Below are 22,139 nucleotides of genomic sequence, written 5' to 3'. Positions count from 1 at the left end.
AGAGAGGCCGACAGCCCCGCAGCCCTCACATCCCAGTCGGAAGCAGTGGCACAACTCCCTTTCAGGGCCAGCGGCCGGTGAGGTGCTGCCGTGACCTCTGACTTGGCTGCTGGGTGACTCCCCCCAGGGAGTTGCAAGGTAAGATCCAGGAAAGGGATGATTTGGGTGTGGGAGGTGGCGGGGTCAGGACTGCACCATCTCTGGGCCTTGGCTTGGGAGGTGTGCGGTGATGGTGGGTTCCTTTCCTGGTCTGCTGCTGGCTTGTTGGAGGCCGTGCGTAGGGAATCCTCTCAGCTCCTGTAGAGAGTCCAACAACCCCAGAGCCTTTCCTGGGCCTCTGTTCAAAACTGAGTTCTTCATAGGGCACCTGTCCCAGGGTTTATGGGTGTTGGTTTGTGGCAGGTAGAAGAACCCTCCACTTGAGGGAAAACCAAGTGGAGGGAACAGCCCAGCTGTGCCGGTGCTGGCCTGAAAAGTGCCCAGTCTGTGTCTAGCAAGGAGGGGGCTTTTGCTGTCTCTGGACATGCTCTTGGCATGACTGTCCAGAACTGAGCAGGGAAATGCCGTGCCAGACTGCTGCACTCTGGGTGGAGTGGTGAGAGGCAGCAGACTGAGCACTTTGGAGATCAGGCCTCTGCATCCATGGAGCAGTGGCAGGGTGAGTGTCCCCTGGGCTCTGAGCTGGAGGCCCTGCCCCACTCCCCAGGGCAGTTCCACGTCCAGTCTGATCCAGGCAGTGATGCCCCTGCTGAGGCTGCAGTGTGATGTGGGCACCAGTCTGGCTAGATCTGCACTAATACCCCTGCTGGGAGCACTCCTGGGGGAAGGTGTGGGGATTGGAGGAGGGCTTTGATGGCAGCAGGAAGGGACGAGGGTTACTTGGTGATGCCGAGAGCCAGACAGACCTTCCCTTCCCATTCCATACTGAACATGGGTCCTTCTAAGTGGGAATTCCCTGCCCTCTATTAGCCTGTAAATCCATGGGTCTTGCTGCAGATCTGCCTGTTGTCAGCATGCCCAGGGACTTGTCTGTCCCAGGCAATCTAAAGGTCCCACCAGGGCTGCTATTGTAGCAGCATTGGGAGTCCTAGTGCAGACAGTTCGCGGGCACCCATTGGGTCCTCGAGACCCGCATCAAGCGGGTGACTGAAGCTCCAGGGCCTGTTCTACACTAGCCCTCCTGCTGACAAAGGCAGTGGGAGATTTGAGTGGAGAAAGGACTCCTGTAGCCGCAGCAGAGGCGAGCGAAGCCAGTGTGCAGGAGAAGGCAGGGAGGGGCTGCGCTATTGTCCTCTCGCTAGGAAGAAGCTGGGTGGCACATCTGCTGTGACTAGAGCTCGCTCCTACTCTTCCTCCCCAGGAGTGCAGTTCCCAGAGGCCCTAGGCTGCCTGCACTAGATGAGCCTTCTCCATGTTTTGTGTTGGCCTAGCCCCATGCACAGGAGCAACTGTAGGCATCCTCATGGCTCTGGTCTAGTGACCAGATAGCAAATGCAAAAAATCTGGATGGGGTGGGGAGTAATAGGCACCTATATAAGAGCCCCAAATATCAGGACTGTCACCCTACTCTGTGCCTACCTTGTCCTCCCACCCACCTCTACCTGTTTTGGATAGCTTGACCCAGGGGGGCAGGGGCTGTTGTCTGTCCCTTGTCTATAAAACACCTAGCCCCTTGGGGGCCTGATTCCAAAAGTGATACTCTTGTAGTGTGACTAACTCTGCCATCCAAGCCATGTGGGAGCAGCTGGCCAATGCACCCGCTACCATAACTGTGTACTCGCGTGGCCCCACCTGTGATGGCAGCAATGTGGTGGTGACAGTAATGGGGAAATGTAGCCTGGACTAGGCCTGTTTGGTTTCTCTAGTGTCTGCTTTTTCCTACTCCTCCCCCTGCTCACCTCACATCTGAATGAAGGGGGTGCTGTACATCTCTCTGGGGACCTGGGATGGGGACATCTTTGGAGAGGACATATGGGCTGGCTGCATCTAATCCTGCTGCCTCCTAGGTAGGGCCTTGCTGCACTCAGCAATATCCTCAACTCGGCCATCAGGGTAGCAGCACTGGTCTTGTGGGGGGCCTAAAGCACTGACCGAGATGTGCAGGGGTTTCCACTGATTGGACTAGTCAGAAATTGTTACTCAAGACCCCCTGAATGCCATCATCTGCACTAAGGGTCAGTACTGTTGCATGGACACCAGTTATTGGCTCAGGTCTATCCCTGAGCATAGACAAGACCTGTATCTGCTTGAGTAGGAGGCAGGTTTGGGGGAGCAAAGCTTCTTTGACCCCATTTTCCTTCTGCTCCACTGGGCTCCATAAGGCTCTTTCTCTTTGGGCCTGTCAACTGCAAAATAAGATTTGTACTGGGGCCTCCCAGACACCATGAGGTTTCTGTTTAACCTTGCCAATGTGAGCCTAACAGTGTTTCTCATCCGTGCTCCAGCCCCAGGCTCTCCATAGCTGGGATGCTATTAGGGGAGATGATTACATCCCATTTATTGAGCTGGATCTTGACAGCACTGGGGAGCTTCTGTTTTGTAACAGCGTCCCCTAGCAGGCTTGCCCAGTGATGGCCTTCCACTCCCTGTTGCTCCATTTTGTGTGATTTCCTGTGCACCCATCTGTCCATGTTTTCTCTTCCTTCTATTCTCATGTCTCTTATACACAGCCCTGGGAAGGGCCAACCGAGACTGCAGTATGTCTGGACAAATGCTGCTCCTCCTAGCCGGGGAAGGCTGCCCTCCACTCTTCCATGTACCTATATAGCTCTAGGAATGTTAGTTGCTGAGGGTAGGTTCAGATAAAGGAAGCTGGGGCTAAATCTCCTTGCAGGTTGCGGAGGAGAACCAATACAGTGGCCCAACTTCACTGTTTCTCCGCCCTGGGTGGATCTAGGGGCTCTGGCTGAACTTGTTACATGCTGCATCAACAAAGCTGTTGAGGTTGTTTCTATGTTCTGGCACAAGAAGGCACGCGAGAGGGAGCAGGGTGGTGAGGGATTGGTACCTGCTTGGTGAGTTCCCCTGCTAAGGATTCTAAGGTAACTCCAAGTAATAGAACAGATTCCCAGGGCTAACCTCCCTGACCGGAAACTGCCATTTAAATACAATGAATGCACCCTCCTTTGGGAATTCCTGGGCCGGGGGAAGAATTTCCTTCCCCATAGACCTCGCCTCAGCCTGATTATAATACAGGAGTGCCTTGAGGCTCAATGGAGATTGCACAGCACCCAGTGCAATGGGCCCCAAACATATAAGCAAGATTAGTTTCTGGCCCAATGAAGATACGGTAGGTCAGGCTTCAATATGGGCTAGCTGCCTGAGTAATTGGCTTGTCCAGGATCCTGGACTGGCTTGTGCAGCCTACTCTGCTGCAGCTTTACTGCTCTTGTGCTACTAGATCAAAGCCGCTCGGGTAGGTCTACACCTGCTGCCATCACACTTCCAACTGCAGTGTAGACATGTCCAAGGTGGCTCAGGGAATCTGCCAGAGCTGGGAACTGAACCCAGTTCACTTCAGTCCCAGTCCAGTGCCTTGGGCACAAAACAGCCTTCCTCACCTGTTTTCTCTCCTTGCCGTTCGTGCTCCTGTACTTCCTAGCAGGGTATGCCACTGATGTTGTTGGTACCATACCTGAAGTGCTGAGATGCTCCTTCACAGAAGCTGTCCTTAATAGACCTAATGGATTCTGTCCCCTTGGAGGAGGTGGTGGTGTCTGATAGTTACACAGCATATCATTCTGAAGGTCCTGAATAGAGCTGGTCCAAAAACCAGAACAATTCCTGAAATTTCAAAGCTGCTTCAATTTGCAGGGCTCAAAGGGAACCATTCCCATGCCCAGATTTTCTTTAAATGTCTTTTTTTAATCCAGTTTAGTTTCAATGCTTTCTAGATTGTGCATGGGAGGAGCTGGGGATGGCATGAGAAAGAAAGGGTGTAGACTGCACATGGTGGGGAAGAGGAGGTTCAAAGTGCACATGCTAGGGACCTGTGGGATGGGAGAAAGGGGTTCAGATGGCAGCTGGGGAGGGCAGGAATGTAGGGGATGGGAAAGAGGGGTACTTAGGCCAAGGATGGGGAGATCACTGAGTGGGTAACACTGTCTCCCAGCAGGAATGGGGCTGTCCTGTTGTGCTGGAGGTGGAGGGGGTCAATCAGAGAACATCTGAAGATGGCACATGGTGGTCCCAGGACGCTCTTAGCCTGCCCAAACACCCTTGGCCAGTCGCAGGCTATCTGGAGCAGCCTCTAGTGTTTACCCAGGTGGGGTGCTTGGATCAGGATGCAGCGTCCCAGTTGCAGGTCCTGTCTCCGTGTTCTCCCTCCGTTCCAACTGGCTGCAGCAGCTCTGTTCCCTGGCATCCCTTGCCAGAGCTTTCTGAGGCTGAACTCCTAAAACATCTGACATTGATGCTGTTTTAATTAGTTGCTTTTGGCTTTAATGTGTGGGGATAACCATTTCCATAGACTTATAAACCTGCCCCTCTATTTGTTTTTCTTTAATCAAGGCTTTTTTGCAGTGGGCAAAGGCTTGATGCACAATACATCAGCTGTTTGCTCTGTGTGGTATGACACTCACCCCTGGACAATGGCAGATTAAATACTGATGGTGATAATACTTTGCCTTCTGCAGCACCCTCTGTCTGAGAATTACATGTCTCTTCATAGGCAAGAATGAGTTAAGCCTCAGCCTTGTGCATAGGGAGTCAGTGCTCTGTTATACAAATGGGGAAACTGAGTGACAGAGCAGGGAAGTGACTTGCCCAGAGTCTCACAGCAGGTCAGTGGCAGAGCTGGGAAGAGAACCCAGGTCTCAGTACATCCTAATACCATCCTCCTGGCCAATTCTTCAGTCCTGCGCTAAGGAGTGAATGGAAAGGAGGTGTAGCAGTGGTCTTTGATGTGACTTTTCACCCCCTGTGCCTCAGTTTCCCCACCTGTAAGATAAGGAGGCTGCTGCTCCACCTCCATGCAGGTGGGATTGGGTTGCAGGGGTGGGTTGATAGTATTTGTAATGGACTTTGCAGATGGAAATGCTAAGGAGTGTTTATTCCATACACTAATGAATGTCAAAACCAATCATCTACCTGCTGATCCCTGGAATCCACTCCTGACCCACCCATAACTCAAGTGTCTTGCATGTGGATGAGATGCAAGCCTGGGGCCATAAGACTGCAGAGGTCAGATCAGGGCTTGCAGGCAATTCTGGCAGCTGCTCTGGGAGCCCTTCACCAGCTGAAGGGGTCCTAGGGCTGAGTGGGGACTCCCTTTGGGCCCTTTCTGTCTATCCTTTGATAGCAGCTGGCTGTGGGGAGTGGGCAGGGCTCCTCAGCCTGTGTGGAGAGCACAACACTGGGACTCTGGACACATGGCTCTTCTGCTGACTTTGGGTGAGTTGCTTCCTCCCTCTCTTTCCCTCACACCTTTGCCAGTCTGGTCTGTTTAGACTGTAAGCTATTTGGGGCAGGGATTGTCTCCTGCTATGTATATGCACAGTGCCAAGCACAGTGGGGCCCTGTTCTCTGCATAGGTGCTATTGTAAATCAAATCAAGCACCTTGTTTCCAGAATGAAAGCAAATCCAGTTACTCCAAGAACAAATCCCAGCTGACATCAGGAGAGGGTGGATGGCTTAGCACCTTCCTGTAATCAAATTACCTTACCATGTGGAAGATCCATTTAGAGAAGTTGAACTCCACCCCAAACTGGAATAATCACTAACTTGGCTACTTTGAGATGCTTTGGAAGCAGTGGGTTATTCCACCTGCACTTAAGCACAGTGCCTGGATAGGCCTGTCTGTACCAAATAGCCCAGGCTTGAAGGCAACTGTGCAGGCATCCTATCAACATCCCCTTCCTACCCCTGAAACTCACTGCTGTGATGGGTGCAAGTGGCTATAAGTTTTGTCCTCCCCATGTTGGTGCGTCAGCTGGGAGCCTGAGCAGGAACAGCTGTCAAAGCTCCTTACCATTTCTGAATTCTTAATTTGGGAGATGATTTCATGTTTCCCTGCGTCTCCTGCTTGGAGCACATGCTCAGAAGCGTGGAGTGTGGGTGGGTTTTTCAGGGAGATTGAGCTACACCTTCCAAGGGGCTATGCTGATTTACACCAGCTGAAATCAAGCTGAGGATTTGGTCCACTTACCCCATTCTGTGCTGATAGGGCAGGGGACCTCTGAGTGGTGAATGTCTATGGCAGGGATGAGTCTGTTCGTTCTTGGCAATCGGGATCTTTGGGGTATGTCTACACAGCTGACAGCACTTTAACGGGGCTGTGTAGTCATGGCTCCAGCACTGGGGGAGAGTTCTCCCAGCTCTAATAAAACCACCTCTGTGCGGGGAATAGCTCCCAGCCCTGGTGCACTGTCTACACAGCTGCTTTACAGCACTGAAATGTGCAGGGCTTGGGGGTGTTTTTTCACACCCCTGAGCAGAGAAAGTTTCAGTGCTGTAAAGTGGCCGTGTAGAAAAGGCCTTAGAAATGCAGGGCTGGAAGGGACCTTGAGAGGTCCTCTAGTCCAGCCCCCTGCGCTGAGACAAGACCAAGTAAACCTGGACGTCCCGGGCGTGTTTGTCCAGCCTGTTACTAAAATATCAAATGATGGGGATTCTACATCCTCCCTTGGAAGCTTATTCCACAGCTTGATTATCTCTATAGTAAGAATTTTTCATAATATCTAACCTAAATCTCTTGCTGCAGATTAAGCTCATTACTACTTGTCCTACCTTCAGCAGATATGGAGAACTGATCCCTGGGCTCTTTATTACAGCCCTTGAGACTAACTATGCCCAGTTGTCTAAACCTTTTCTCGCATAAAACCTGACCTAAACCCTTTGTCCATCTTTCCTGAAGTGTGACACCCAGAACTGGAGCCAGTATTCCAGCAGGCAAATAACACCCAACTGCATCTACAGCCAGCGTGGGACAGTGCTTCTCGAACTCCTCTTTGTAACTCTGCTCAGGCCTGTTCTGCCAGGGCTGTTCAAGGCTTTTGCAATTGTTTACTACAGCAGCTCCACTGGGCTGAACATTGTACAGGTACACAGGGGAATGTCTGCCTGGAAGAGCTTATGATCAGAACAGAAAAGACAGACCAGGTCAGAGGAAGGAAGGATTTTTACAGACAAGATCTAAACTTAAGTGAATTCCCAAGTTCGTCCAGGAAGCTTATGGCAGTGCTAGGAATCAAACCCAGATCTTGAGTCCCAGGCCAGTGCCTTAAACACAAGACCAGCCTTCACCCCTCTCAGAATGGGGGTCCTCTGCTTTCTCTGGGGAGTGGTGCATTTAGTCCCCAGGGCTGCCAATAATGTGTAGTGGAAGAATCTGAGTGGGACTAGAGATGCTGCTCCATACAGACTGGTTCCTAGGCCCACTCTGTGCCCTTGAGTTGGGGAAAATGGTAATAGGGAGCAGCATTTCTTAAACCTCCTTCCTTGTCCAGGAACAGAACAGAGATCTGCTCACTAGTGCTTTGATTCCCAAGTCTGAGAAGAAGCCTACAGGCCCTTGGAATGATGAGACTTCGTATCTGTTATGAGAGCCCCAGCCCTGGAGCTGAATGTTGGGGGTCTGGTAGAGAATCTGAAAAGGCAGGGAGGGGCTGGAGGAGGTGGGAACCCCCGTGTGTTGGGAAGGAAATCCAGGGTCCCTTGCCATCTCCTAGGCATTTGGGTCTGAACTAAAGTGTGTGTGCTTGCGGCTTAAAGGCCCAGCAGTGACTCCTGAGTGACCTTTGCTCTTTCTTTGAGCACAACTTGAATCTAGCGATCAGATTTTCAGGTCTGTCTCAGATTTCAGCCATAAGGTGCCTGACTTTGCAGAACAAGATTTCCTGGGAGACATGTTAAGGACCCCACTGTAACTGAGGCTTTACTGTCCCCGTGTCCCATGGGTATAAATGACAGGCCCCTTTCCTCTGCCTCTTCCCAATCACCCCCATGCTTCTCCGCACTGACTGCTATCTGTCCCATTAACCCCAGTTGTATCCATGTTCCCCACTCACCTGTCTCATTTGCCGATGCAGCTTGCTGACATCAAATGCAGAAATCTGTTTTGAGCTCTGGCAAACTTTTCACTCTTCCCCACAACACCTGTTTCCTCTTCTACCATCTCATCACTGCAAGAGACTTAAAATTGTTTAGTGTTTAACTATCCTGCCCCTTGTGTGTGCAGTGCACCTCAGCCTGTGCTGGTCTCTCATCCCTCCCCGGCACTAACTACTGAAAGCAATCCTTGGATTGACTTAACATTTAGCTGTTGTGGGCAAATCCAGGGCCTGCCAAGAAGATGCCATTAAACTTGGGTCAAGAAAAGTTACTCGCCTAGTGCCTGATCCCCCTCTTGTGCATGCTAGTGTAAATCAGCAGTAACTCCACTGTAGCCAATGGAACAAAACCACTGCAAGGGAGAGAAGAGATGGCCCCTGCTGTGTGCTTTCTTGCTGTCCTTTGCATTTAGCTTCCTGTAGAGAAGAACCAGAACCCCAGACCTGAAGTTTCTGATCTCCACTGTCTGACCACTTATGCTGGACTCCCCCCTGCTTAGACTCACTCCATCTTAACCACATAGCCACTGGGGTAACTAGTCAGAGTCCCAAATTGTAATTAACACCTCTCCTGTGGCCAGTAAGATCTCCAGGGCAGGGACTCTTGTTTTTCACACTGGAAAGGATGATGGGTGTTCATGGGCACTGTATAACTTTGGGTTGTAAGCTCCTCAGGGCAGGCTCTTGTACATCTGTAATGCTCCTTGCAAACCCCTGGCACTAGATATGGCAGTTTAATGTAGGATCTGCTCTTAAAATGTCTCTGCACTAGTCTAATCATCTCCATGATGCCAAATGCAATTTGCTCATAAGTTTAAAAAAAAAGCCTTGTTTGTCTTTCCGAATTGCCAGCCCTGCAAACTCACCCTGGGATCTGAGCATCAAGCTGGGTTCTTTTGTGCCTCATGGGCTCATAACCAGTAATTTTGCTAGTGGAACTTAGTTAATAATTCTCTGATTCCATGATAATCTTTGAATTCCATAGCCTATACAGCTATGACTCAGATTAGAATTGAGCTTGCACGCCCGCAGTTTTTTTAACCCTAGCACCTAGGAACTTCAGATCTGGATCAGAACCCATTATGCTAGGCACTACAAACCTGCAACAAGAAGACAGTCCCTGCCCCAAAGAGCTTGCAACTGAAGAGTAAGACATGACAGATATGGACAGATGGGGGTGTATTGGCCAGCATGGACTCAGTGCTCTACTGTTCTAATGGCTCTCAAGTTGTTAGAGGCACATTGGCAAAGGGGGATTTTTAAGGAGGCATCTGAAGAACAGTGAAGTAGTTTTGTGGATGTGAAGCGTTCCTCCCAGGTGTGAGGGGCAGCGTGAGCATGAAAGCTTGTTTGCAAACATAAGTGGGCAACTGCAGCTGGCATCATGGGCTGGTGGGAGTGGACATTTTGATAGTGAATGAGATGATGGGTAGGGTGGCAATAGTCCATGAAGGGCCTTGAAAGAGAAGCCCAGTTGCTTCTGTGGGATGAGCTAGAGAAGGGTAGCCAGTAGGGGGAAGCACAGCTGTTGGCTCTGCAGTGCAACAGGAATTAAAAGAATATTCATGCCACTAAAAAATGTCTTATAAGGCACTGAACTGGGATTTGGGAAACCTTGGTTCAACTCCTGCCTCTGCCACAGATTCCATGTATGGCCTTGGGCAAATCTCTTCCTCTCTATCTGTAAAATAGTGCTAATACAACTCTGTACCTCACAGGGTTGCTGTTCAGATAAACTGATATTTGTTCATACTGTACAGGGCCATAGAAGACCTTTAGAGTGCTGAGCAAGAAAAGACCTGTACAGTAAGAAAATACCTTTCTTAACATTTTTTCCATGACCACATAGTCATGTGACAGCCAAATGCTACAGACACTTTCCAAGAACTCTATAAAAATGGGGTCTCCTTTTAAACGAGCAAGCAAGGGCCAGCTTTTCAGAGATGTACATTTTGAGACACATGCTGTTTTTATTGCCTGTGTGCTTTTGAAACTTTGAACCTACAAATATAACTTGGCCAAAACTCCCTTCATAAGGGCTTTAGCCAAAGCGGTGACGCTGGCAGAAGTGATGAGGTGAAACGGAGCTCACTCAGGTTAGCACCACAATTAGCCTGTGAAGAGGAGCATAACTCTGTGCCCACTCTTCTGAGGGGCTGGAATAACCATATCTGAAAAGCTGGTAGAATGGCTCCTGTAATCAGACCATGTTTTGGGTCATGCCTTGGAAAATGTACACTTTGGAAGGGACGACTGATGTTTAGGTGCCCAGCTAGAGACTCCCTGAGAGCTTATTTTCAGGGTGAAGGGGTTAGTGCTTTCAGAAAAATCAAATTTCCTTTTAAATGTCTCCACTTGGGTATCCATTTTGGGTGCCTCCATTTTTGGACAATTCAGGCTGTACAAATCGATACATAACCCTTAGTGCAGGTGTCTATATACGTGAGCATACACATGCATATTCTGATGGGTACCACATCTCCTGGTGAAGGAGAGGGCAAAATTTAAAGGAGGCATGTCAATGTTAGAAAACAGTGGGATCTGTTGGGACTGAAGAAGTTAGCCGAGAACATACTTAGAGGAGGAGTTGACAGTCACAGGCTTCTATACTCATGTGGAACTTTACTTACCCAGACATCTGCTGGGTGACAAATGCAGTTAAACATGGCTCATGGGTTGGGGATTCTTATGCCTGCCTCACCCCACCACCAACCCAATTAACAGCATTGTTCGAGGGCAGAGGATGGAATGAGCCTTGGTGACTGGACTTTCTCCTTGCCCCTAGGACTGGTCCCTTCAAGTCAGGGCTGAGTCATGCTGGCCAGCTGTAGGGTGGAGGGGAAAAGTTAGCCCTGTCACTGTTCATGGTGGATCTGCTGCTCTGTGGGGAACCAAAGGTCTTCAGTCCCCAGGGGTCTCAGTACAGCACCTTCCACCAGTCCCCAAAGCTGCTCCAAAAACCTCCTTGAAAGGGAGTTGAATCTTTGTGGAAAGTGCCCTGGAGGATGCTATTTTGGGGGGATGTGAGCTTGCCAGCATGCCTTGAAACTGGCATGGACTATCAGTAGCATCTGGAGGGTAAGTCAGCCTCTGGCCTTCCCTTGGAAGAGCATGACTAATACTTAGTCTTGCCGTGAGTGCAGGGGACTGGACTAGATGACCTCTCGAGGTCCCTTCCAGTCCTACGATGCTATGGTGGTGATAGTGTCCCACTGGGCAGTGTTATGGGGGTTCAATGCCCACAACTGGTGCCAGATTTTTCTAAGAGCATGGCATCCAACATGCGGAGATCTCCTGATGATCTGCGCCTGTCTTTGGCTTGCCTGAGGAATCTGTGGCAAAGCCAGGAATTGAGCCATCGCTGCCCTGGGCCTTCACCACAAGACCCCACCCTTCCTCCTAGATTCAATGTGTGCTCAGCAGCTGCATCCTTCTGCTAGCACCCCTCCCCCAGCCCCACCAAGCCCGCCACTTTATGTGCTGGAAGGTGAATTCCTGTAGCGACTCACTGGGCTGCTTTAATTTTTGCAAAATCTGTGCTATCGGTGCTGTCTCACCAGCCACCTGATGAACCTCATTTCATTCCCTTCTTTCCCTCTTCTCGCCTTTATTTATCCTTGCCTCTTCTCTTCTCCCTGCTCTCCATCTGAGCCAGCCATCTGCAGTCAGTTGCACTGTCTGCTCCAGGCACGGGCATGCATCTCCAAGTGCCAGCTCCCCTGAGCACCAGCTCCCGGATCCTGTTGCTTGTTTATCTGGCCTTACATGGCACAGTATATGGTTCATATTTAGCAACAGTGGTTCCAGAAAAGAGACTGGGCGGAGGCAGGGGGAATCTCTCCACCTCCTTTCCTTCTGCCACTCTTCCTCTGCAGTACCTGCCTATGTCGGCCAGGCAGCTGGCTGGGAAATCCTGCCTTCACTGCAGCGTCCTGCAGGCAAACGTGTAATGCATTAAGTCCCTGCAAGACGCTACAGATTACGCTAACTTTTTGCAGCACAAGGCAGTTTGTGCTGCAGTGCTCCACAGTAATCTGGACTGCAATGCATGGGCTCTCTGCAGTGCTGTGTCTCGCCTTGGGGCAGATTGTGCAGTTGTCCCAGAAGTCTGGGCTGGAGGAAAGCTGGGGTATTGTCCTGTCTGTAGCACTCAAATGTATTGTCCCTCCTAAAGATAAAAGGAAACTGAAGGTCAGATTTCCCCTCTCTCCAAACACCGCTTCCTTCTTTCTCTCCCAGACAAACAAAGACAGAGCAGCTGTTTGCACAAGATAGTGAGAAGTCTGCTTTTATGGGGCATGTTGCAATACAGGGGTAGTTGGGTGTCCTTGGTGACTGCCTCCAGATCACCCCCTGTTACTCCATCTGCTGCGGTGGGAACCCCGGTACAGTTCCTTCAGTGTCTGTTTTAAACCCTACCACAGATCCATCCCTGGTGAGGCCTAATCTGGGAATGATGAACTCACCCAGGCTTTTCAGTTAGATGAAGTGAGCTGTAGCTCACGAAAGCTCATGCTCAAATAAATTGGTTAGTCTCTAAGGTGCCACAAGTACTCCTTTCCTTCTTGCGAATACAGACTAACACGGCTGTTACTCTGAAACCTGGCTTACAATGGTTTCTCCAGAAATCAGAGTTGGAGGGAGGAGAATTCACCCATCCATTGTCAGAAATTGCCTCTTATGTTGCATTCAGCTCTTCAGGTTATGCAAGGCTCAAGAGGCTGCTGGGTTCCCTCCCAATGGCCTTTTAAACTGGAGAGCTGGCATCTTTCTGGCATTAACATGCATTTCTTAAAGTGCATGGGATCTAGGACCTCTGTAACTATGCCCCTGGCTGACTTAACCTTTTGGATCTAAAAGCGTCCGCCTCTACTGCTAGAGGTAAAGGACCTGGTCCCTTAGGCTGGCCCACGGTAACTAGACTCGTTTCCATGTTGGAGACGCACATGAGGACCTTTTAACCCAGCACTTGCAGCCTGGCTGTGTCAGTGTGAAACATTCATGTGCACGTGGGCTTCTAATTATGTTATGGAAATCTTACTATAGCCCTGGTCTTGTCATGGATGTGAAGGGAGCCGTGCTACAACCCTGAGAACATGGCTTGGTCTGGTCTGTCCATGGAAAACCAAATCACACTGCCGACCCATCACACAAGCAACACTCCACTGACTTCTTTGGGACCATGTGTAGAACCAGGCTCCATATGGGCCTCATTGTAACAGGCTTGGTGAACTCCTGGACTGGAAGTCAGTGCCCTAGTAGCTGCAATTGCAGATTGCACCTGACTTGCAGAAGTAATTTAGGCTGAGACATGGGTCAGTGTGGGGAAGGTTTGAGTTCCCTGTTTAGAAGAGGACAAGGAAGGTGGCCAGACCTCTGCTGGAGTCACCGAGTGACTCAGCAAGCAAAGATCTGCCATTAATGCTAAGAATGGAAGTCAATGGGCAAGACTCTGCTGCTGGTCACATGGTGTAAGCTATTCTTCCAAACGCTCGCTGCAGTATTTGAGCATTTTCTGCCCTGTCTCCTTGCTCCCACTTGCTTCGCTCTGCCAAACCTCACTGCAGTTTCAAAACTGCTCTGAGGTCCTGCTTGTGCAGTGTGCGTGTTCTTTGAATTCTCCCCCTGGATTGGAGCCAAAGGGTAGTGTAAAGCAGTGACACAGAAGGGATTTGCAAAGGAGCATGCTACAGCTGGCTGTTCCAGTTTAGTGTGGGATGACACTGAAAAACCAAAGAAATAGAGGAGCTGTAGCATCAAAGGCGTGGGTGCCAGGTTACTATCACCATCCCTGCTTTGCAGGGGTTGTCAGCGGTGGCAATCCTGCCAGGAGGGGGTGCAAGCCCCCGTTAGCTCCAGAAATCCTGCCCAAGCAGAACTCAATTAGCAATTAAATGGGGTTGTGCTAATGAGGAAGACCTCTCTCCCTAGTCCCCCTCACCCCCTCATAGTTAAGTGGAAGTGGAGAAAAATGGTCAGGTTTCAGAGCCAGGTGTGAGTAGGAATGTAGTCTGGGGCCTTGCTGTTAAGCCAGTAACACTGGCCACTTAGCATATTCAGTAAAGATCTTTCCTACAACTGCCTGCCTACCAAGTTGCTTATTGCTAATGATGCCCCCTGACGCTCAAATTGCTGCAGTAATCGCCTGCCCTATCCTGTCTAAAGCTGCCACTATCCCCAGATTAGCATTGGGGATTAGATTCTTTATAAAGGTTTGCAAAAGGCAGAAACCATTGCAAAGCTTCCCTTAAATGGTTAAAATGCCAAGGGGTCCAACCTGTGCACAGTTAAAATGTCCAGCAGTCATCCTGCATAACAGCAGTGCTGCACAGAGCTCTCAAGAGCACGTTCGCAGGGACACCATAGCTGTCTCTCCTCTTCCTCTGGCTTTTTTGCATTTTTTCCTCCCTATCACCTCCCCACACCAAGATTCCAAGCAGAGGCACTTTATTTTTTGGTATTGTGTTTGCACCTAGGAGCCACAGGTGTGAACCAAGACCCCGCTGCGCTAGGTGCTGTACAAACACTGAACAAACAGTCCCTGCTCCAAAAATCTTACCCTTGAAACATGAGAGGCGGCAGGTGGATACAGACAGGTTGGGGAGCACAAGGAAACAATGAGACCGCATTGCTCCACATTGGCCAGTCGTGGTCTCAGTACACCAGCAGCCTAAGTGTCAAGTGTTGTGGGTTTTTTGCAGGCCTCACTGTTCTGCTGAATGGATTTTGGGCCAATAGCCAACCGATTGGGACTGGTAGACGGGTTACTTATAACATCGGATTAGCTGGCTGTACTATCTCCCCAATAAGAGAACCGCTCAGGTGGCTCATTGCTTTTGATTCAAGGGCAGACAGATTGGGGAGGTCTAGCTCGCATCTGCCCTGAGCTGTGACGGAGGGCCCCAAACCCTGCTAATGACAGGAGGGTGCTGTGACTGATGCCCTCCAGACTGACTCTAGGATCTGCCCTGTCTGCAGCTTTTCCATCTTAAATGAAATGACCAAGCCTCAAGATATGTAACCCAACTCAGTCCAGCCTGCCCCTAAACGGCTGCTGAACAAAATCCCTTCCCGACAGTGGGACTGTGCAAAATCCATCTGGTTACTTATGTTCCCTCTGTCTACACCACCAAGCTCTTTTGGGTGGGGCATACATACAGGGCCTCTAGTTGCCACTGTCCCATCAGTGATGTGGTGATCAGTGCTGTGCTTTGGTGGTGGGGGAATTCAGAGGCCCTTCACTAAAAGGGGAAGCTGGAGATCGAAGAGGTGGAGTCACTGTACCAGGGCAGTCAACCCATCTGCTAAATGGAAGGGCATGAGATGGCTGATTGTGGCTCATGACTTCAGGTTGGTGCTTGGGAAAGGGGTGTTGGATTTTTTTTTACTTCTATTTTGTCTTCATGCAGCCGGGAACCTGTGAGGCATTTCCCAAGACAAGAGCAAGAAACCATGCGATGGGGTTTGGGACGCTGCTGCAGTAAGTGGGAGGAGAATTATAGGTCAGAACCAAGCCTGCTGTAGGCACAAAACTGTGACTTCAGAGGCATGTTGAAAGTATAATTGGGGGGAGGGGGGAAGAGAAAGGAAATGCAAGTAGGCATTTAAATGTCAGTCTGTTCTCTGCTACCCTGCTTCAGTGGGAGTGGCCCCGGATTTATTCTGGGATAACTGAATCCAGCCCAGGGTATGGAAAGGGAACAGAAAAAATCCAAAAGCCTGGATGCACTGAAAGCGGAGACCGAGGCTGGACGGGACGACTTTAGCTCAGGCTTCCAAAAGCCTCAAGGTGGCCGTTCCATCCCAAGTGCAGGGTAAACCAGAGCCCACCACAGGGGTGGAACTCAAAACATGCAGGGAGCTTCCTTGGAGCCGGGGTGAGCTGCAGCAGCACCAGTCGCTCTACGTGTCGGCCTGGTCTTGGCTCAGGGAAAAGGGGGCTCTTAAATGTCCTAGCACTTAAAGCATGCTAGTGTTTAAAAACTGCATGCGAAGCGTGGGTAGGCAAGTCCTAATCTCTTCAGCAACGCGTGAGCTGGTTGCAGGGTTACGCTAGGAGGCCTGTGGTTGACATGGGGAATGAGCATTAATGGTCAACTGGCAGCATGTCTTACACCCATCCCCACTTCGCCTGCCTGCCCCTGCTCTACGCAGGCTGTTGCACTCAGTGCTCTAGAAGTGACTACTGGTATTTCTTCGTTTATAAACCAGTGCACACGCCATTGTGGACACTAGTTGAAACCTGGCTCACGTGGGCTCAGCTGTGCTGGGAAACTTGCAGGCACAAGCTGAACAGCTATAAATAGTTTGCCACCGAGCAGGGCTTCTCCCCGGCTCTAAACTACACGCTGCCCTGTCCAATCTCTTTCCAGAGGTTTATTTGCTTAATAGAAGCAAGTCAACACACAGAAAAACAATCTTTTTTTAACTGTCCTCAGGTCCAGGCTCCAGCCCCATCTCTGACCAGCTCTGCCCCCTCTCTGGGACAGTAGCCTCAGGGCTATCTCCCTGGGTACCTAGCCCAAGCATGGGCGCTGCTACTCTCCACTGTGGCTTTCCCTCCCCGGGCACAGGCTGTCCCAAGCCATCACCTTCACTCCCTTCCACCTCCCATTTGCTGCCCTCTGGCAGCCCTGTGTAGGCCTAGGTGTGGCCCAGCCTCCGTGAACTGGCTGGCTTGGACATGGCTGTTCTGAACCTGGGGGGCTGGGCTGAGGCCACCCTGCCTCAAATGTGGCCACCAGGGGGTTTTCCCTGCAGCCACCACCACTTCCTGGGTGGGGATGTGGGGCGGGTGCAAAGCATCGGCCTCTCACTTCCTCCCTGTTGCTCCTGGATGCACGTCTCTGGAGACTGGTGGGGCACAACGCTGAAGGAGTAAGGTGAGCCCTCCCCCGGTGAGGGGGGACGGGCCTAGTGGGGCTCAGATTTCAGCCCCGGGTGGCTGTGCAGCGGGGACTTAAGGAGCCTGGCTGCAGACTAGGGCTCCAGGCATGGGGCTTCAGACTCCAACCCTTGGCTCCGAGCTCTGGCTCTGGCCATGTGTTGCCTGACCCGCAATCCCACTGGTGGCCACTGGCGAGGCATTAGAGCCCACCACCACGTGGCCAGGGGTTGGGAGTGCACGCCGACCCTGAGCTCCAGCAGCTGCTGGCCCTGGGTGTACATCTCCAGCACTGGCCTTGGGCTTTGGCAGGCGCGGGCTCTGGCCATGCAGCAGCAGGCAGACCCCAAGCGCCAGCCCCAAGCCCTGGCAGCAGCCAACCCCCAACGGTGTGCTCCAACCCCCCCCACCCTGGCCATTGACCTTGGGCAGCTGCTCCTGGGTGTTGATCTTGGGTTCTGGCAGGTGCTGGCCATGGGCACCGATCCCCAGCCCTGGTCATGCAGCAGCTGGGTCTGGCGGGTGCTGGCCCAGGACGTGGGCTCCAGGCTTGATCTCCAGCGCTGACCCTGGGTGCCCACTCCGGGCGTTGATCCCCTGGCCCTGGGCTCACCATCCCAGGGCACCAATGCCCAAGGCACCAGCCCACGCTTCTGACCGCACTGGCAGGGCCCTCCATCCATCACCCCAGCCTCTGCTCCCTCATCCCCCCCTACCCCTCTATCCAGGTCTTAACTTGCCAGGACTTGCTGTGAAAAGTGATATTAACAAATCTTTTTCTCAGCAGTAGTTTTATTGTCTCTGCAAAAAACCCTACATTTACAGTGACCTGGATGTGGGCACATGCATATTTATACAAGCAAGAGTTGGTGGCCGCACTCTGAGGCCACCAAATGTTTGTTGAGAACCCCTCACCTGGTCTATGCATGGGGACCAGCTATCCTGTGACAGTTAAAAGCTGATATAAGCGCATCCACACACAGATTTGCATTGGTTATAAAAGTGGTTTCAGTTAAACCAGTGCAACTTGGTAGGGGTGTGGGGGAGAGGCCTGTGAACCACATGTGACAGATGTTTGTCACATGGCTTAGCATACAGTTCTGGTCACTAGAGAACCTGAACAAGGACTTGCATGGAGCAGGACAGAAGGTTCCCTGGTTCTGCTTCCCCAGTGGCTGAAATCCTAGTCTAGACAAGGCCTTAGAGCAATGGCTCCTCTCTCTGGCTCCATCTCTCCCAGCTAAGCAGACCTGTTGCTGTGGTGGGATTGCAGTTGGCACAATGCAAGGCACTGAGATGACCTGTGACTCCTGGCTGGAGTGTCACTCCCTTGAGCTCAGTTCCACTGTACATTTGAAACCGTTCCAGCTATTTAGGCAGCATTGGGCTGGCCGGTCATTCTTCAGCTACAGGCTGTGCTCGTTGAGGGGTTGGCTGGCTGGCTGATGGGCTTGCTCAGGACCCTGGGAATGTCTCCTTGTTTTACTACAATAGAAACAGTGCGGGGGTGTGTGTGTGTGTGTGTGTGAATGGTCCCCTGCTGTGTTGCACTAGCTTGAACAATTGGCTCCAATCAGCCCTGTTCTCCCCCCACTGCTCCCTTGGCCCACGTGACCCTGTTCTCATTTATTGGTGCCCTGATCGACTGTGCAAAGCCACCACTGCGCTGGGTCTGATCTCCTGATATCGCAGGTGCTGCTCTGCAAGGGTTGAATTTGGTGCCTGGTGTGCAGGCTTTCTTCCGTCTTACAAATATTGCCTTTTGGTCTTCTGTGTGTCTCCCTCCCTTTAATTGGACTTCTTACTGCATGGAACAGTTTGCAGTTATATATGGAAAACGGCCTACACTTCCCCAGGAGCAGGGCTTGCCAGGAAGCGAAGCTGGGCTAGCAGCAAGCTTGCTCTCCCTGGGAGAGCATGTGGTTTTCTTTCCCCTATCACAGCTACACTCTGCGGTCTTTGTATTTAACCATTTAGGGGGGCTCAGAGGAAGAGAGTGGGTGGAGATTGCGCATCTCTGCCAAAATACTTCAGGGAAGGAGGCAAAGTTCTAGTTTGAGTCCCATTTAAGGGAAGTTCCTACCCCAAGTAGATCACTGCTAAAGATAGGCTTGGAGCCACAAACACTTGAACTGGATTTTGATTACCTCCATTTTGTTGGGGGGGGGGTGACTGCATCTGAAGCTCTGGATGGCATGGTGGGATTTGGCTTTCAAGAATCCCCATGTTGGGGAATTTCTGATCTGGGGTGTTGATTTGTGCCCATTTCAACTAAGAGCTGGCACAGGGAGCTGTCCCTAGTCCTACATGGATGGCCCCATTCCTAGTTTGCCCACAATGGGGGATATCTGTAGGCTGCACCCTAACTCTCTCCCTGCCAGGACTACGGCCATGTCTCTTGGCTCCATTGCCCTAAGTTTCTGTTGACTTGCCAGAGCAAGACTGCTGGTAAGGAGATGCTATGCTGCGCTTGCTACCCAGAAGCTACTGCCTTCTTCTGTAGGGGAGCCTGGCAGTCCAGGGATGGGAGAGTCTGACCGGCCAAGCAGTGTCGCAGCCAGGAGAGGGACGTGTTCTTAATTCAACAGGAAGCAATGGTTCAGCACAGGGCTGGGGAGTCCAGACTCCCGAGTTCAATTCCCAGCGGTAGGAGGGAGTGGATTCTAGTGGTGGGTGGATGGAGAACAGTCAAGACTCCTGGCTTCTGTTTCTGCCACTGATTCACCATGTGACCTTGGACAAGCCCCTCCCCCTCTGCCTCAGTTTCCCCTTCTGAAGCGCAGATGATGATACTGAGTGGTACAGGCAGTCGGTCAGTAAAGTATGCTGCATCTGTGGAAGGGAGCAGTATTACCACAGCGACTAGCTTGCCCCAGGGAGATGCTTTCCAATGTGTCAGCCATGCGCCCCCTCTTTGGAGGTGCAGCCAGACAGGACATGATGGGGGGGGGGGGACATAACCGAGTGAAAAGCTGTGGGTGGGGGGACTCAGCCCCCTCTCTTCCAGTGGTTGTATTGGTAGCTAAATAGCCAGTTTAGACATGGGAGCTGGTGCGTGCCATTGGGCAGATAGGGCCTCTGGGAAGAGCTCCATTGGCCTGTTCTCATCCAGCAATGCCCAAGAGATGCTACCATGCACGTGCTGCCCGTCGCACATATTTGAGGCCCATAGCGTACAGCAGCCACCCTGCTAACTCCCAGAGCCTGACCTGCTGGCCCCCTCCTGATCCCAGCCCTGGAAGCTGCTTGCAGCTATGCTAGGAGGAAGTGACCGGGCCTATTTTAAGCTCCCTGGGGACCTTCAGGATAGGAATTCCCTGGGCCAGTGTAACTCATGCTGCCAAAAATAACCTAGCTGTGGCCATGTGTGCTGGCTGGTAATAGACGCATCTCTCTCGCAGTGTCATGTCTCTATCCTTCTGTTAGGTCTCTTTTGCTCTCCTTCATGATCTCCGTGTCTGTCCCTTCTCCACTGGTCAGATTCAAGTGTCTCCATGCTGAGATCCCTCCTCTCCCAGCTGCCGAACGTGAAGTCAGGCCCCTCACAGAATGCCAGCCGTCGGTGGGGCTCCCAGCCCTTCCCTCTTCCAGTGAGAGGTGGGGGAAGGCTTATGCCTGGCTTCTGGCACAGAGAGGCAGCCTATTTGGATAGGGCGTAAGACTGAGGAGGCCCTGAGGTTAGGGTTGCCAACCCTTCAAGATTGTCCTGGCGTCAACAGGAATTAAAGATTAACCTTCAAAGAGTCTCATGCTGAAACCTCCAGACCAAAAGTGGTGACCCTACCCTCAGTTGTGTGTTCTCAGCTCCACCGTTGTCCTGCTGTGTGACCCTCAGGCAAGTGGCCTCTCTTGCTCCTTGCCTCGGTTTCCCCATTTTTTTTAAATGAAGGAACCATCGCAGCTTTGTGTGGACGTTGCAGGAAGGAGTTTGTTAGTGCCAGTAAAGTTGCTCTGCATGTGGGGACGCCTTGAGGGCTGTTCCAAACCCAGCGTGTTTGCTCTTCCCCCTGCTGGGGCTTGCGTTTCCAAGTATGTGAGACGCTGTCTGAGTTCAGTATATCCCCAACATCTGTAGGGAAATCTGTCACTGGTTTGAGGGCTATCCTAAAGGCTTGGTGCTGACTGGCTCTGTGCAGTGGAAACAGGGAAGCAGCCAGGGCTGCAAGTGGGTATGGCAGAGCCTGTGTGTGTGAGGCAAGTGTAGGGGGTGCTGAGATGCAGGCATATGGCACTGAATGGCTGGGCGTGATGCCAGCAGCTCCAGCTCTCACAATGAACTCTGCATGGGAGGGAGGGGGGCAGGGTGGAGCTGGATTCTTGAGCTTGGGTGCAGTGCTCTGAAGAGCAAAGCTCCTTCACAAGCACTCTGGTTCCCTGCCAGGGTGTGGCACATGGAGGGGGAGTGAATGCTGCAAGGCCTTGCTTGTGCATGCTGCCTCTTCCTCCCCTTGCCCCCAAAAAAATGCAACTGCCTTCTGAAGCTGCTGCATCTGCAGGCTGGGCCCCAGTAGAGACGGGGTTGGAGTGGGCCAAGAAGGCAAAAATGGCCAGAGTTGTGCTCAGCAGCAAGGCGCTGTTGTGACGGTGGTGGGGGCAGGAAGGAAGTGCAGAATGAGGCTGCTGCAGCTCTGTGGATGGAGACTTGAATGCGTGTGTGGGTGGGGTGGAGGGAGATTTGGGTATTTCATGAGCCTGGATCCTTAGCAGGTCTGCATGGGGAAGCTCTTGAACAGCCTGATGCTTGGAAGGAGCCTGGTTGCAGGCAGGGGGAGGGCAGTGGCATGGATGAGTTGATGTCTCCTGCAGCTCTGGGGAGGTACCAGGAATTGCTCTGCCTGCTTGGCCAAAGAAGCAGGGCTGAGCTTGGACACACCTCCCCATGCAGGGCTGGGGCATGCCAGAGAGACCTGCTCAGCACAGGTACAGAGCCATGCTTGGGGGGCTTGAGGCAGACTGTATGTGTGGCTCCTGACACTGGGACAGTGTTTGGGGAGAGGCTGTGGGTCAGGACTGAGGCGCATCAGGAGAAGCAGGGAGTCCCAGGACTGGAATAGCAGAGGGTGCCATGGGTCAGGATTGAGATGCATGGGTAGTGCTGAGCATACAGAGCTGCCGGTTTGGCAGGCTACATTTCTGACCGCTAACTTCATATCGGCATGTCCCTTGTGACCTTTAGCTGCCTGGAGAAGTGCTAGCCTGGCCCAGC

The 22,139-nt window shown here is 51.8% G+C and overlaps 1 protein-coding gene across 5 annotated transcripts in view; it reads left to right on the top strand.

Annotated features, from left to right (window-relative positions):
- Positions 1-22,139, top strand: part of ATP2B4 (ATPase plasma membrane Ca2+ transporting 4) — a 103,883-nt gene that overhangs the window by 5,072 nt on the left and 76,672 nt on the right. The window contains exon 2 of one of the 5 annotated variants that reach the window (XM_073320113.1): positions 15,459-15,529. The exons of the other annotated variants lie outside the window; for them this stretch is intronic. The gene's annotated coding sequence lies outside the window, so the exon portion shown is untranslated. The remainder of the gene's footprint in view (positions 1-15,458; positions 15,530-22,139) is intronic. 5 annotated transcript variants of the gene reach the window in all.

Source organism: Lepidochelys kempii, chromosome 21 (genome assembly GCF_965140265.1).
Source record: "Lepidochelys kempii isolate rLepKem1 chromosome 21, rLepKem1.hap2, whole genome shotgun sequence".
NCBI lineage: Eukaryota > Metazoa > Chordata > Testudines > Cheloniidae > Lepidochelys > Lepidochelys kempii.
Note: the sequence above shows the minus strand (reverse complement) of the source record. Positions and strands in the feature narration are given on the sequence as shown.